Here is a 13,204-nt window from a genome sequence, read left to right as displayed (position 1 = left end):
TATCTTGCAGTGGTGATGATTACTTTTCACACATATATCGATGTCTGTGTGTGTATTTCAACTGCAGTTGTGTTGGATGCACTCATATACATGATATATGTTGAAAAATACCATATACCCATTTCCAGGTTTCAGCCCAAATGTGGGCAATCCTGGCAATGGTGATATGGTTCGAAAAGAGCTCACCTGTAGATCGCTGCAAACAGAATTGTAATAGTTTGCATGAAGATCCTACTGTGAAGAGGGACCTGGAGAAAGGGTTCCACATTGGAACCTGGCTGGAAGAAAAGAAAGGGGTGAGTATGCACCCCAAATCCTTTGTCGCCACCACCTTGAAGCAGGTGGTCAGACCGCCGCGGTCCACTCGTAGAACAGGCAACTCAAAAGACAGATAGCGGTGAAGCTCCCCTGTACTGCTCTAAGGTGGCTGCCCTTCCCTGACCGCGAACCCAATGTTTGACTGCTGGCGGTTTTGGTGGCATTCGCAAAGCCGATCCACACAACTTTTAATACGGTGGTAGGACTGCCAAGCCTACCCTGCTAGGACCGCCACCACCAATATGGCGTTCTATGGGACCCCCAAACTCATTGCTGAAGACATGCACTGCGGAATGATCACAATGGCTTGGGGGCAGGGCCTGGTTTGGCATTTCGCCCGAACTTACTCTGTGGCCGACATTTTGCTTTAAGTTAAAAAAAATAGAAATACATTGAAAAAAACATAGGGTAAAGTGATGTTAGTTAGGTATTGTAATAATATGTTACTTATGTTACTTAAATGTTTTTTAAACTTAGGCCTTCACTGAAAAAAACAAGAGTTAAAAGGATGTGATAGGTGAAAATGTCAGTTAAAACATACTATTTTAAATTAATACAACCACTTAAATTCACCAGTTATAGTTATCTCAATAAGTATAACTTGTGCCCTAAAGTAACTATAGTCAGGCCCTTGCCATGCCCTCTCATATTACATCACTCATGACATGTTCTGTGACATCATTGTTAAAACCACGCAGCATCTGAAATTACACCAATTATAAAAACCCTCTGCATGTGTGGGAGGTAGTTATAGTTACTTTAGGGTATGAGTTATAGCTATTTGAAATAACTATAACTGGTTAATTTCAGTGGTTTTGTCAGTTTAAAATGGTATGTGTTAACTGACATTTTGATCTAACTATAACACCTCTTTTACCTTTTGTTTTCTCAGTAAAAAAAATAACTACAGATCAAAAGGTTGCTCTGTCCTAAGACTCTTAATTGTGGTGTCCTGCGGCAACGTAGCGAACCTCAATACATCCAAAAGTCGTGTCAAAGTCCATCCAGGAACAAAACACATTGCGGGCCAACTGCAATTTCAAGCATGTTTATATTCCGCAAAGATTTTTTACTACGCGTTTTGAAGAGTGATGCTCCTTGTTCATGAGTAAATTCCACAGAAGTTCCTGCTGCCTAAATAACATATCACGTGATTGTGAAAAACTTTCCCACTCAATAGTGGTGCTTTATTAATAGCTTCACATTGGGTTTTCCATCTATTGTTAGCACAGGGATTGTTCCCGAAAACCGGACCACTTAGTTGCGGTTAACCAATCGGGAGTACTTATTGGTGATTTTGTGAAAAATAAATGTCATAGAAAACAGAGTTGTATCGGTATTGCATTATATCATTGAATATTCCATAATACGATGTTACGAGTGTAAAGCTAATTTCAACTGTCTAAAAATAAAATAGTCACTTTTTAGCATAATTAATTTTTTTACTTTCACAATGAGATTTCGTGCTGAGTGTTGAGCATTTGGCATTTTACAATAAAGTTCCAATTGTGAAACAGTGAGCTTTCATACGATGTCATGACTGTTTGACATTCTAAATAAAGATTCAGCTGTTAATAATTTTGAGTAAGTTAAACTCGTATTGTTTGGATAGCTTCGAACCCTGCTTTTTAAACGTTATTCTTATCTTGAACAAACCAATGCAGCAGTATATGCATGTGTCTAAGTATTATTACATAATTATGTGTGAAGTGCTAATAAATACATTTTCAACAGATTTATCGCTAAATCTTATTTCTATTTTTGTCATCACTGCTTATCTACTACACAATTCTGCCTACGTGGGCTTAGATGCCTTCATTCATGCACAAATCTACCCACGCACTTTTGTTCACATAATTAACAAAACACATTGCTGAACAAAATGTTGCTAAACATTATTAATAATTGAATAATTGTAAATCAAAAATCAGTTGATTGATAAAAAGTCAAAGTTCATTCTACCATACAACATTATTGCTCTTTTCCCTTCTGTTTGTTTTTGCACTGCAGGCTATAAAGGCAGGCCTAAGTCATGTTTTAAAGGCCTACGTAAGTGGGTGGCACAATTAGTGCTGCAGGCCCAAGAGTAGCATTTATTTACAGTTCCTCAGCACATGTAGTACCATATACTATGGATTCATGTGTCAACTAAATGTGCCAATTAGGTATAAGCCAAAAGTACTATTTTTTAAGGAGAGGCCACAAGCACTTTAGCAGTAGTTAGTTATGGTAAAGTGCACAAAATCCTAATGTCAACAACAATAAAATTTAGAAAGCAGGATGGGGGAAGGCAAAACAGTTAAGTTGACCCTGCAGAGAGGGCCACTTCCCACACTGGACTAGAAGATCACGGAGGACGAGGTAAATAATAAAACTTCTTTAAAAAGTAAAGGTTGAATAAAAGATGTCTGTAATATCTACCCAAAAGGCAGAAACTGACGTAGCATTTTTATAAGCCAATAAGAACCTTGTCTCAGATTAAATTCCTTATGATGTAAAGTAAAACCAAGAAATTTAACTCCACCATATTGATGATCTTTCTTTCATCAGAAGGAAGAGTTAATAATTAGGATCATAAAATAATATAAACAGTAAAGGGAGTAGGTATCATTATAATCTACCTATCTATAAAGAAGTGAGGGGTTCCATTTCTTATAAACAAAATCCAGTTTTAACAGCAGTTCTTTAAAATGAATAGGTTTAGTTTCTTTCCTTGAGTTTGTAAACCATATATGACATTTCTTTTATTTTGGCAGGAGCCCAACAGAACTCAGTTGTATCAAACATCTGCTTAGTGTAGTATATTATTATAGGAAATATCTCCATTTTATCAGCCTTAATCTTATAACTAAAAACTTTGCAGAACAAACTAATGTCCTATAAAATAGAAGTAACAGAGGTTTCTAGATTGGACATACAAAGAAGGCCATCATCCGGATAAGTTGCAAATTATTATTGCATTGTGCCATAGGTGAAACCTGAAATATCAACTTTCTCTCATATTCAAGAAAGAAAAGGTTCCAATAAAAAAAATGATAAAGGAGAAAGACAACATCCTTGGAGATCGCTTCTGAGTAAAGAAAATACATTTGATAACAACCTATTAACACATATACAAGCCTTATGGGAACTTCAAGAAACAGAAATCATAGCAATGTATTGTGGACTAAAGCAATACCATCTCAATGTTTCAAAAATAAAATCCCAACCAACTATATCAAGTGGTATTTCCACAGCAAAAGTGACCACTGTTAAGGATGTTTGGGGTTAATATCTTTACGTAATAAATAAAACACACAATCATGTGTCATCAGAGCATAACCTCTGTTTAATTAAACCAGATTGTTCCTTGCTAACAAGTTTAGATAAGAAAGGTTCTAAATGAAGTGCCAGACGTTTGCATTCATTTTATAGCAAATGTTAACTAGAGAAATAGGCATATAATTTTTACAGTGGTTTGGGCCTTTACCATTGTTTGTCATTATGGAAATAATAACATCTTGAAATGTTCCACAAGCAAAACTGATAGAAATAAAGTAAGGAAACAGCTCCAGTAAACCAGAAAAACAATTATTGGAAAATAAAAGTAAACTTCACAGAAAAGCCATCTGGGCCAGTGGCTATGCTTTGCTTTGAAATGGAAGTAGTGTTAACTACATATTCAAGGAAAACATCTTACTCTAAATATCAGAAATTTAAATGTTCTCTGCCAGGTCTCTTAATTGAATGTAGATGGGATTTAATATGTAAGGCACCAGTAAAAAACTCTGGAAAATACAAGGTTTAATAAAATGTTACTAATTCATCAAAAATATCTACATTGATCTATATGGGTGTATCACTACTATTTAGTAATGACTCCACTTTAATTCACTCTCTCCTATTCTTAATGATAATCGGCTAATAATGTACAAGCTTTATTATGACCCCAGAAAATCAAGCACCATTTAATAATGAATCTAAGTTAACTTCTCTTCCAATCTTAGGATAATAGGCAAATAATTAACCATCTCTCTTAGGCCACCCAATAGATTTGCTCCATTTTTTAGAAGAAAGGCATTCTCCATGGACAACTTATAGAAATCTTATTTTGCTTTAACTAAATAAATTGTTTCAAGTTTGATGTGTAAAATGTATGTTCTAAACTCTTTATTTATCTTATCTAATTATAATGTATTATCTTGAAGTAACTTGCGTTCTTCTTTGCAAATCTAATATAAAACCATAAGCAGTTACTCTCGGCACAACCCAAATAACATTATGAGTTGGTTGAGAACAAAATGTTGAAAATTATCTAATTTCCGATCATTAAAATGTTTTTAATAATACATCAAAGCAATATTTTCAATGCAAAATCAGCATGGATCCAATTTCAGAACTTACCTAATGTTGGTTCAAAGATTCACTAAGAAAGCTATGATTGAGTCTGAACTGTATATGATGGGAAGGCAAAAAGAACCAATGTGTTCTCAATGAAGGATACTTTGTTTTCCAAGAATCTACTAAGGGCATTTGTTTGATTGAAGAATGAAATTGTTTGTTCATTTTGTTAGGGATACATTTAATTTTAGAACTTCTATCTGTAAAAGGTTAAAATTACCTATATCTTGATTAAAATCCCCCTAATGAAATAGTACTGGCCATCCAACTCCAGAAATATTTAGTAACTTCAGGTAAAAATGCATATTTGTTTTAAGAGGGATCATAAACATTACATATTGCAATGAAGATCGTGATAATACTTAACTCTGCAGCAACCCTATTCGATTTGATTTAAAAATATGAATTCAGCCTATGTACACAGCCATAAAAGTGGATGAAATAAGAAAAACAGATACAAACAATTACAGCCTGTAACAATGATCCAAAACAGTACCTAAGAATAGATAAATAACTTTATCCTTATTCACAAGGGTGATAGAGTCCTTCATTATTTGAAAAAAATTATAACTTTTGTGCATTAATTGCTTTCAAGATTAAAAGAGCGACATTTTAAACAGAGCCGACTATCATTTAGGTCAAGCATAAAATTCAGGGTGCAAAATGTGATCTAATATTTTGTGCTACCAAAAAGGGTTATAAATAGTAACACTTAAAATGTGAATAAAAATAACAAAATAGCATGAAAGGAATTGTACTTTGCTTACTCAGCCATCACAGGGACAAGAAATCGTATCTAGGGAGCAAGATTTCATGGTAGGGTAGGCCACCAAATGAGGGCCAGTCCCAAATCTAAATCTAGTTAATACAAATGGTGCAATTAATCAGTAACACTGACTAAATTGCTTTGGCAGCCCTCTTTCAACAGTAGTGATTTATAAAATGTAACAGATGGCTTTCCCTCTTCACACCTCATACCAGATACCCTTCTATCATTCGTAAAGGTATCTGTAATCGACAGTTTAGTTAGTGAGGACACCTGAGAGGGAATAACCATATTGACATCTTAAACAAACTACTAAAGATGGAATTATTGGAGTCTAACCAAGGAATACACAAACAAAATAGAATAGTTGATTTGGTAGAGCTTGTCTGGTCTTTAACTCATATAGAATGCCAAAGCAGCTGAGGTTGAAGTGCAATCAGGTCCTCTAGATACTGTAGCCCAACCTCCCGGTTAGCAATTTCTGTAGAGGCAGAAATGAGTAAACCTAATATACACTTTAGGAAACAATGTCCTCAACCAGCAAAAAAAAAATACAGCTGCCCCATAGGTGGCAATAGCTACTACTCAAGCTTGGTATATTGCTACCATATCTCTAGTTGGGTGACTACTCCATTTTGCTGACAATCTAAAAATCCGATGTGCACTTCTCCTCATTTTGGCTCTAGCATTGGTTATTTCATGTGATTACGACCAATTACTTGCAAATGTAATAACCAAATAGCTAAAAGTGTTAACAGTGGCTACTGGGTATTATCAATATGAAAAGATGTAAAATAGTTAGCTTAACATAAACAGCCAATAGAGAATGGGGGGTCTCAGAGAACGTTTAAAGACCAAGTGCGGATGTATTCCCCAAAAGATAGATGTCAGAGAACAAGACAGTTATTATAGCTAAAGACCTAAAGATCAGTAATGCTATTGGCAGAGGAAGGACAATGCTCAATGAGGAAGCCCTTAAAGAAGGAAATCCTTAAAATAGGAGAAAATTCTTACAAAAGGACGGATTCCCATCACTCACGGAGGTGACATTATTCATTGTCTGGGTCTCCTCCTGGTCACACACTAGGGTAATCAAGGGCTGCAACCCTCTCACACTGAGAGGGGAGCTCACAGATGTTTTAAAGGTGAAGTAAGTTAGATTAAAAATGGATCGCAAGAGAAAAAATATTTAATAGGTATCCCTTGTTATCCACACTAAAAACAGTGCAACAGCAGTTTTAGCAAGTAACTGTGGTGATGTAATAACTTGGTCTACATGTTACAGCCAAGTGGATTATTAATCCTCTGCTTTCTTCAGGACCATATATTGCTACTGCATGGTGAAAAAAACATGATTCCTAAATATAAGGTTGGAATAAATATAAACATATAACCTGGCTTTCAGGTGTTCAAATCCTCTGTAGTACACGAGATGCTAATGGTACTTGTGAATAGAAAATAATTTTAGAAAAACAGAAAGATAGGTGTTATGCCATAACTTGATATTTATATACTGTGATGCAAAGAAGTCAACATCAGTTACAATACGTAAAGCCATTATAATAAATAGCATATAGGTGCTTATAGGTGCTTATGCTCACCCATGTTTTATGAGGAGTGGACCTCATCTCACCTGACAACAGCTCAGGAAAAGAGTCCTGCTCTATGGAAAAAAGAGAAAAACCTCATAACGATATGCAGACTACGAGAGAATGCCTCAAGTCTGACAAATCATTCACTCTTATATTTCAAAACCTGCATTGTGAGGAGTTTGGTGTTTAAAAAATGGGAAGGCAGAAAACTGGCTGTAAAGGAGTGCATCTAGATAAGTTGCATCTACATTTTTCTTACAAATTTTTTGACAGACAATGATTCTAAAGTACTTAGCAACACAAAGGAGAACTAGCATATCACGTAAATAAGGTGTGTACAGCCACTGTCATAAAGAGAGTGGCAAGGTAATGTAGCTAATAACTATGAGCGCTAAGGAACACGCAAGTGTTTGTGAAGCACATATCACGTCAACACCGGTGTATAACTGCATATCATGCATAATTAGTGTAATGTTTTCCAAGCTATTATGTCTAACGCACTAGTGGGGAACATCAGTTAGTCTGAATCCCTCAATATTCGTGTGAGTCTTAACAATGGGACCTATTGTATTTACCGCCCTGCTAGTATCGCGGCATTATGAGAATTGTGGTCTCCGATTACGTAGTGCTACAGAATGCACTTGCATATGTAAGGCTATTGGATTAACATACTGGGAATCAAAAAAGGAAGAAATTCTTTATTATAAGCGATGCAGGTAACTCAAGCGTCAATGTCATTTCAAAGTAAGTAGATCAAATAAGTTAAAAAAATTACACAGATTATGCGGGCGTTTGCTATTCATAAAGTTGTCCATGATATGTCATCATTGAGTCCTCGTTTATCACTCTGTAATTTGAATACCCACCTCTTCTTCTTGGCGAACAGGAACTTGAACACATCACTGATGTGATAGATGTGAATGGTTGTTCAAGGACAGTCCATCTGAATTCTTCAGCTTAATGATCGCATTCTAAGAAGTGTTTCATCAGTCTTGCGGTCTGCTTCCTGCACCTGATAGTGCTCTTATGTTCCAATATTCTCAATTTAACCTTACGGGTGGTCATACCTACATATTGGTGTTGGCAGGGGCAGGTTATCAAGTATATTAGTTTGTCACTGTTACAGTTTGTAAAGCTCCTCTGCATCCAAGGTCTGTTTGTACCAATGTCTATAGTTTTAGAATGTTGAGTTTGTGGACACGCCACACAAGACCCACAAGGAAAGTGTCCTTGGACCGCTGGAATGCCCCACAGCTTACCCACTGATCGAGCTGGTGGTATCTTAGGCCGAGTATGGACCAATTGTTCATGTAAATTGGTGCTCCTCTTAAAAGAAAATAGAGGTAACGGAATCCTTTATCCGCCTGTGCTCAAGATGTGCCAATATTTTCAGACACTCTGTTGAATACCATTGGACAATGTACTAAGGGTATTGACAAAAGTCAGACTGTTCATTGGAGGTTTCAATATTGGTGGATCTAGAAGTTCTTCATGATTGTTGTTTGTTGCACGTTTCAAAGAGTGTTATACAAGTCTCTTCGGATATTTCCTAGCTTGGAGTTGCTTTGATAGTGTTCTCAAATGGTCCTCATACTTCTCCTTGGTCAAACAATTCCTCCTGGCCTTATGGTAAATTGTCACAAAGTGACTTAGGGTGATGGCTATCATAACAAAGAATGGAGTTTAGGGCCATTGGCTTGGGTACAGTTTTCTTTCCAGACCTGTAGGTGTAGCAAAAATTGATAAATCAAGAAAAGGTAACCTGCTTTTATCAAACTCTACTGTAAACCTCAGGAAATTTTTCCTCGTGTTTAGCCAATTTTGAAACTGAAGTATGGAATCTGGGTCACCTCGCCACACAACCAGCACTTCATCGATGTACCGCTTCCATAAGCGGATGGAATCATGGAAGAGATTGTCTTCAGTCAGAATGTGTTCCTGTTTGAATGCATGTTTGCCATACAAGTTCACCAAGCTGGGTGTGAAAACACTGCCCATGCTGGTACCCGACACTTGGAGGTAGATGGTGGTCTCCTCAAATCTGAAGACATTTTCTTTCATGGCTGGTTGTGCACAAGCCATGATGAAGTGCACAGGAGTAATAGAATCTAGTTCTCTATTAGTCACTAATGTTGCAATGGTATCAAGGGTCTCATCTTGAGGGATGGAAGTGCAGAGTGCTTCTACATCAAATGAGACTAAGTAGTCTGTATCCATGTCAAATTCCACTTGCATTAGCCAGCATAGAATATCTTTTGTATCTTGGAGATACGTCGGCATCTCTTTGACCATTGGCCTGAGGAAATGGTCCACGAAAGTGGACAAAGGTTCGAGGATGGAGCCTAGGCCTGATAAAATGGGCCTTCCCGGTAGCAGTCTCTGTTGTTTGTGCACCTTTGGTAGTGCATAGAAATATGGCATCACCGGGTGTGTAGTCTTCAAAAAGGTAGCCTCTTGGGTGGTGATCCATCCCTCGTTGGTGGCTTCCTTGACCATATTGGCGATGGCTCTCTTGATCCTCTCTGTGGGATCTTGCTTTAAAGGGCGGTAGAATCTCTTGTCTTAAGCATTCTGTGCAGTATGTATCGGAATCCAGAATGACGATCGCACCGCCTTTATCCACCGGTTTTATAGTTATCTGGTCATCCATTGTCAAGGAGCAAAGTGCATGTTTTTCCTTTTTATGAAGATTGTTGTATGATCTCTTTTCCATATTACTGTAGTACATAATGTAGTCACATCTTCCAACACTGCCTTCTCAAAGGTCAATACCTGAGTAGGCTCTGTGTGCGTGGGTGGATGAAAGGTGGATCGCTTTTTCAGGCCAGTATTGACATCTTCGATTGCTGGTATTGATTCTTTTTTGTCCTTAAAAAAGTAGTGCAGGTATATTTTATGAAAACATTGTGCTAGCTCGCACTGAGTCTGGAAAGGATCTCCACTGAAAGTTGACACAAATCCTAAACCTCTGTTCAGTACCGACGGTTCGTCAGGCATCAGAATCCTGTTGCTTAAATTGACCACTAAGTTTACTCCACACTGGTCCTCGGTTGTGGGAGTGTTTTCTTCTTGTTGTTGCCGGTTCCTATGGGAGAGGGTGGGGGGCTCCAGTGTATTTGAGCTTGTTCATTTCTATGTCCGCCTCTGGAACCCCCCGAGGCCGAACCCTAAAAAAGACTGATTGTTGGAGTCTTGATGATGTGTTTGGAATGAAACCATTGGTGGCTGGAATGGATTTGTGGAAAAGCTACGCGGCGATGGTGGCCATCATTGTTGGAACTGTGGCGCCCTTTGACCCTTTCTCTAATTGGATCTGTTATTTCTTCCCCGGCCTCTGTTTTGTTGTCTAGTACCAGTTGATGAGTCTGAATCACTTGTCCCTTCTTCTGAGCTGATGACTGAGGATGTTGATCCATATCTACGTCCTTTTCTGTTGGATTCTGGCGCTATATAGTTGTCGCTAATGTTTGGATACACTCTTTCATGGTTGAAACGCGCCAGATATTTTTTAAATTTCTCAATTTTAGTTAGTAATGTTGAATCTTTGAAATCTTTGTTGGTTTGTTAGTTTCTTCTAAGTTTTTTTTTAATAACGTGGTCGTAAGGATTGCTTTAATCTCGACACAAGCAACTGTATTTCAATGAGAATAGTATCAGCCACGCGCTTGTCTGTGCTTATAATTAATATTAATCACTCGTGCGTGCAGCGCCAGGCTATTAGAGACCAATCCTTCATAAAGGACTTGTCTTGAAGAAATAACCTGGGAGCATAGGTGACAATCAAACGGTAAGGGCACAATTCCCCCTGAGATATTCCGTCATGATTAACCAATGTATAAGAGTCCAAGATTTGGATTTTTTAAGACCCAGTAATCTAGTCCAATCGTCTTCATTATTTGTTGCTGTATTCGATACAGTGTCTAAAATGCTGGGAGAGGTGAGTATAGCCTGATACACTGCATCATCGTAAGCTAAACCACGGAATTCTGCCATCTCGAAAAGTACCATCAAAATTGCAAGCACAAGCAGGAAGTGTATAAAAAAGACTTGGAAATAGTAACTGTCTGTAAAGTACAATTACAATGAAGGCCCGCAGCCACAGCTGCACGAAAACCTAAACAACCAATAGAGAATGGAGGGTCTCAGGGAACGTTTCAAGACCAAGCGCTGATGTATTCCTCAAAAGATAGCTGCCTGAACAAAAATGGAATCCGCGGGTCTGCTGAGTCAAACAATACTGTTATTATAGCTAAAGAGCTAAAGATCAGGGATGCTATTGGCAGAGGAAGGACGATCCTCAATGAGGAAGCCCTTAGAGAAGAAAATCCTTAAAATAGGAGAGAATACTTAAAAAAGGACGGATTCCCATCACTTACTGAGGTGACATGCTTCATCATCTGGGTCTCCTACTCGTCACACACTAGTGTAACCAAGGGCTGCAACCCTCTCACACTGAGAGGGAAGCTCGCAGATGTTTTAAAGGTCAAGAAACTGACGAGAGAAAGCTAATGTAAGCTTATGTAAGTGTGATGGACGCACTCCATGAAAGTGAAAGTGAGCTTAAAAATGGATTGCAAAAGAAAAAGGTTTCAATAGGTATCTCTTGTTATCCACACTAAAACATTGCAACAGCAGTTTTAGCAAATAACTGCAGTGATGTAATAACTTGGTCTACATGTTTCAGTCGAGCAGATTATTAATCCTCTGCTTTCTTCAGGGCCATATATTGCTACTGCATAGTGAAAAAACAAGATTCTTAAATAAAAGGTTGGAATAAATACAACCAAATAACCTGACTTTCAGGTGTTTAAATCCTCTGTAGTACACGAGATGCGGTGAGTGATGGGAATCCGTCCTTTTTTAACGATTTTCTCCTATTTTAAGGATTTTCTTCTTTAAGGGCTTCCCCATTGAGGATTGTCCTTCCTCTGCCAATAGCATCACTGTTTTGTAGGTCTTTATCTATAATAACAGTCTTGTTTGACTCAGCAGATCCGCGGATTCCATTTTTGTTCTGACATTTTTTAGCTTGTCCCCACAAATCATGGTATGAGTTTTGGTTTTATTGACCATCAATTTCCACCAAAAATACATTCTCCATATGTATTCATTAATCTCTGTAAGCCAACGGGAGTCCTAGACAGCAGAACAGCATCATCCGGTTCATGGGGCATCTGCTTGAACCGCTTGGTGGACCTTATCCACCTCATTAATAAACAGGGAGAACAATTGAGGGACACAGACACAACCTTGCCAAATGCTTCTTTTCACATTGAATGCTGTGGTGCACTCTTCCCGGGGACCGAAACAAACCCTGTTAGATAAACTCCCATACAGCCAGGCCAAGAAGCAAATAATCGGTTTAAGGGGACCATGGACAAGCAAAGCTGCTCAGAGAATCAAATGATTTATTAAGTCAAATGCGCTACTTAGATCTAAAGAGCAAAGATACAATGTACCACCTTTGACACAAGCGCATTTACCTATTAGCAGATCCAAGTTCACTCATTGCTCTAAGGTCCCCAAACCTTGTCTGAAGACTAACTGTGCCAGTGAAAGAAATGAAAGTTCATATGACCATTCCTTTATTCTCTTTAGTAATATTGGGAGTTTTTGAGTTCAGATTTACTGTCCTTTTTATAGATAGGTATAATGATGGATGTTCCCCAAGATGATGGAATCATATTAGTTGCGGCTACATTGAACTCCTTGGTAAGGATGAGGCACCATAGGTCTATGGCTGCTTTAAAGACATCCACTGGGACCCCACTGGGTCCTCACGCTTTTCCCCCTACACGTTCTTTCAGGCCTAACAAAACTTCCTTAATCGTAATGTACAATGGGAGAGGAGACCAGTGACATGACATCTCACTATGTTTGCTCTCACTCGTTGTATTATGATGTTTAAAAATGTCTGAAAAGTGGGCCACAGAGGCATCACAAGTAACGTGGGATAATATCTCTGGGATTGAGTAGCTCTTTAGGAATGGCGAGTTGACTGTGTCCCCAAAAAGTTTATTGTCTGTGATTTCTGCAACTTGGGACAATTTAACCACAATATTTGTGAATGTGGCCTAATTGTTAGAATTTTCTTTATATACACTGAGAGTTTTTTCAAAATAAGGATCATAAACCCCCTTTTATCCCA

Source organism: Lissotriton vulgaris, unplaced genomic scaffold (assembly GCF_964263255.1).
Source record: "Lissotriton vulgaris unplaced genomic scaffold, aLisVul1.2 SCAFFOLD_288, whole genome shotgun sequence".
Taxonomy (NCBI): Eukaryota; Metazoa; Chordata; class Amphibia; order Caudata; family Salamandridae; genus Lissotriton; species Lissotriton vulgaris.
This window is presented reverse-complemented; position numbering follows the sequence as displayed.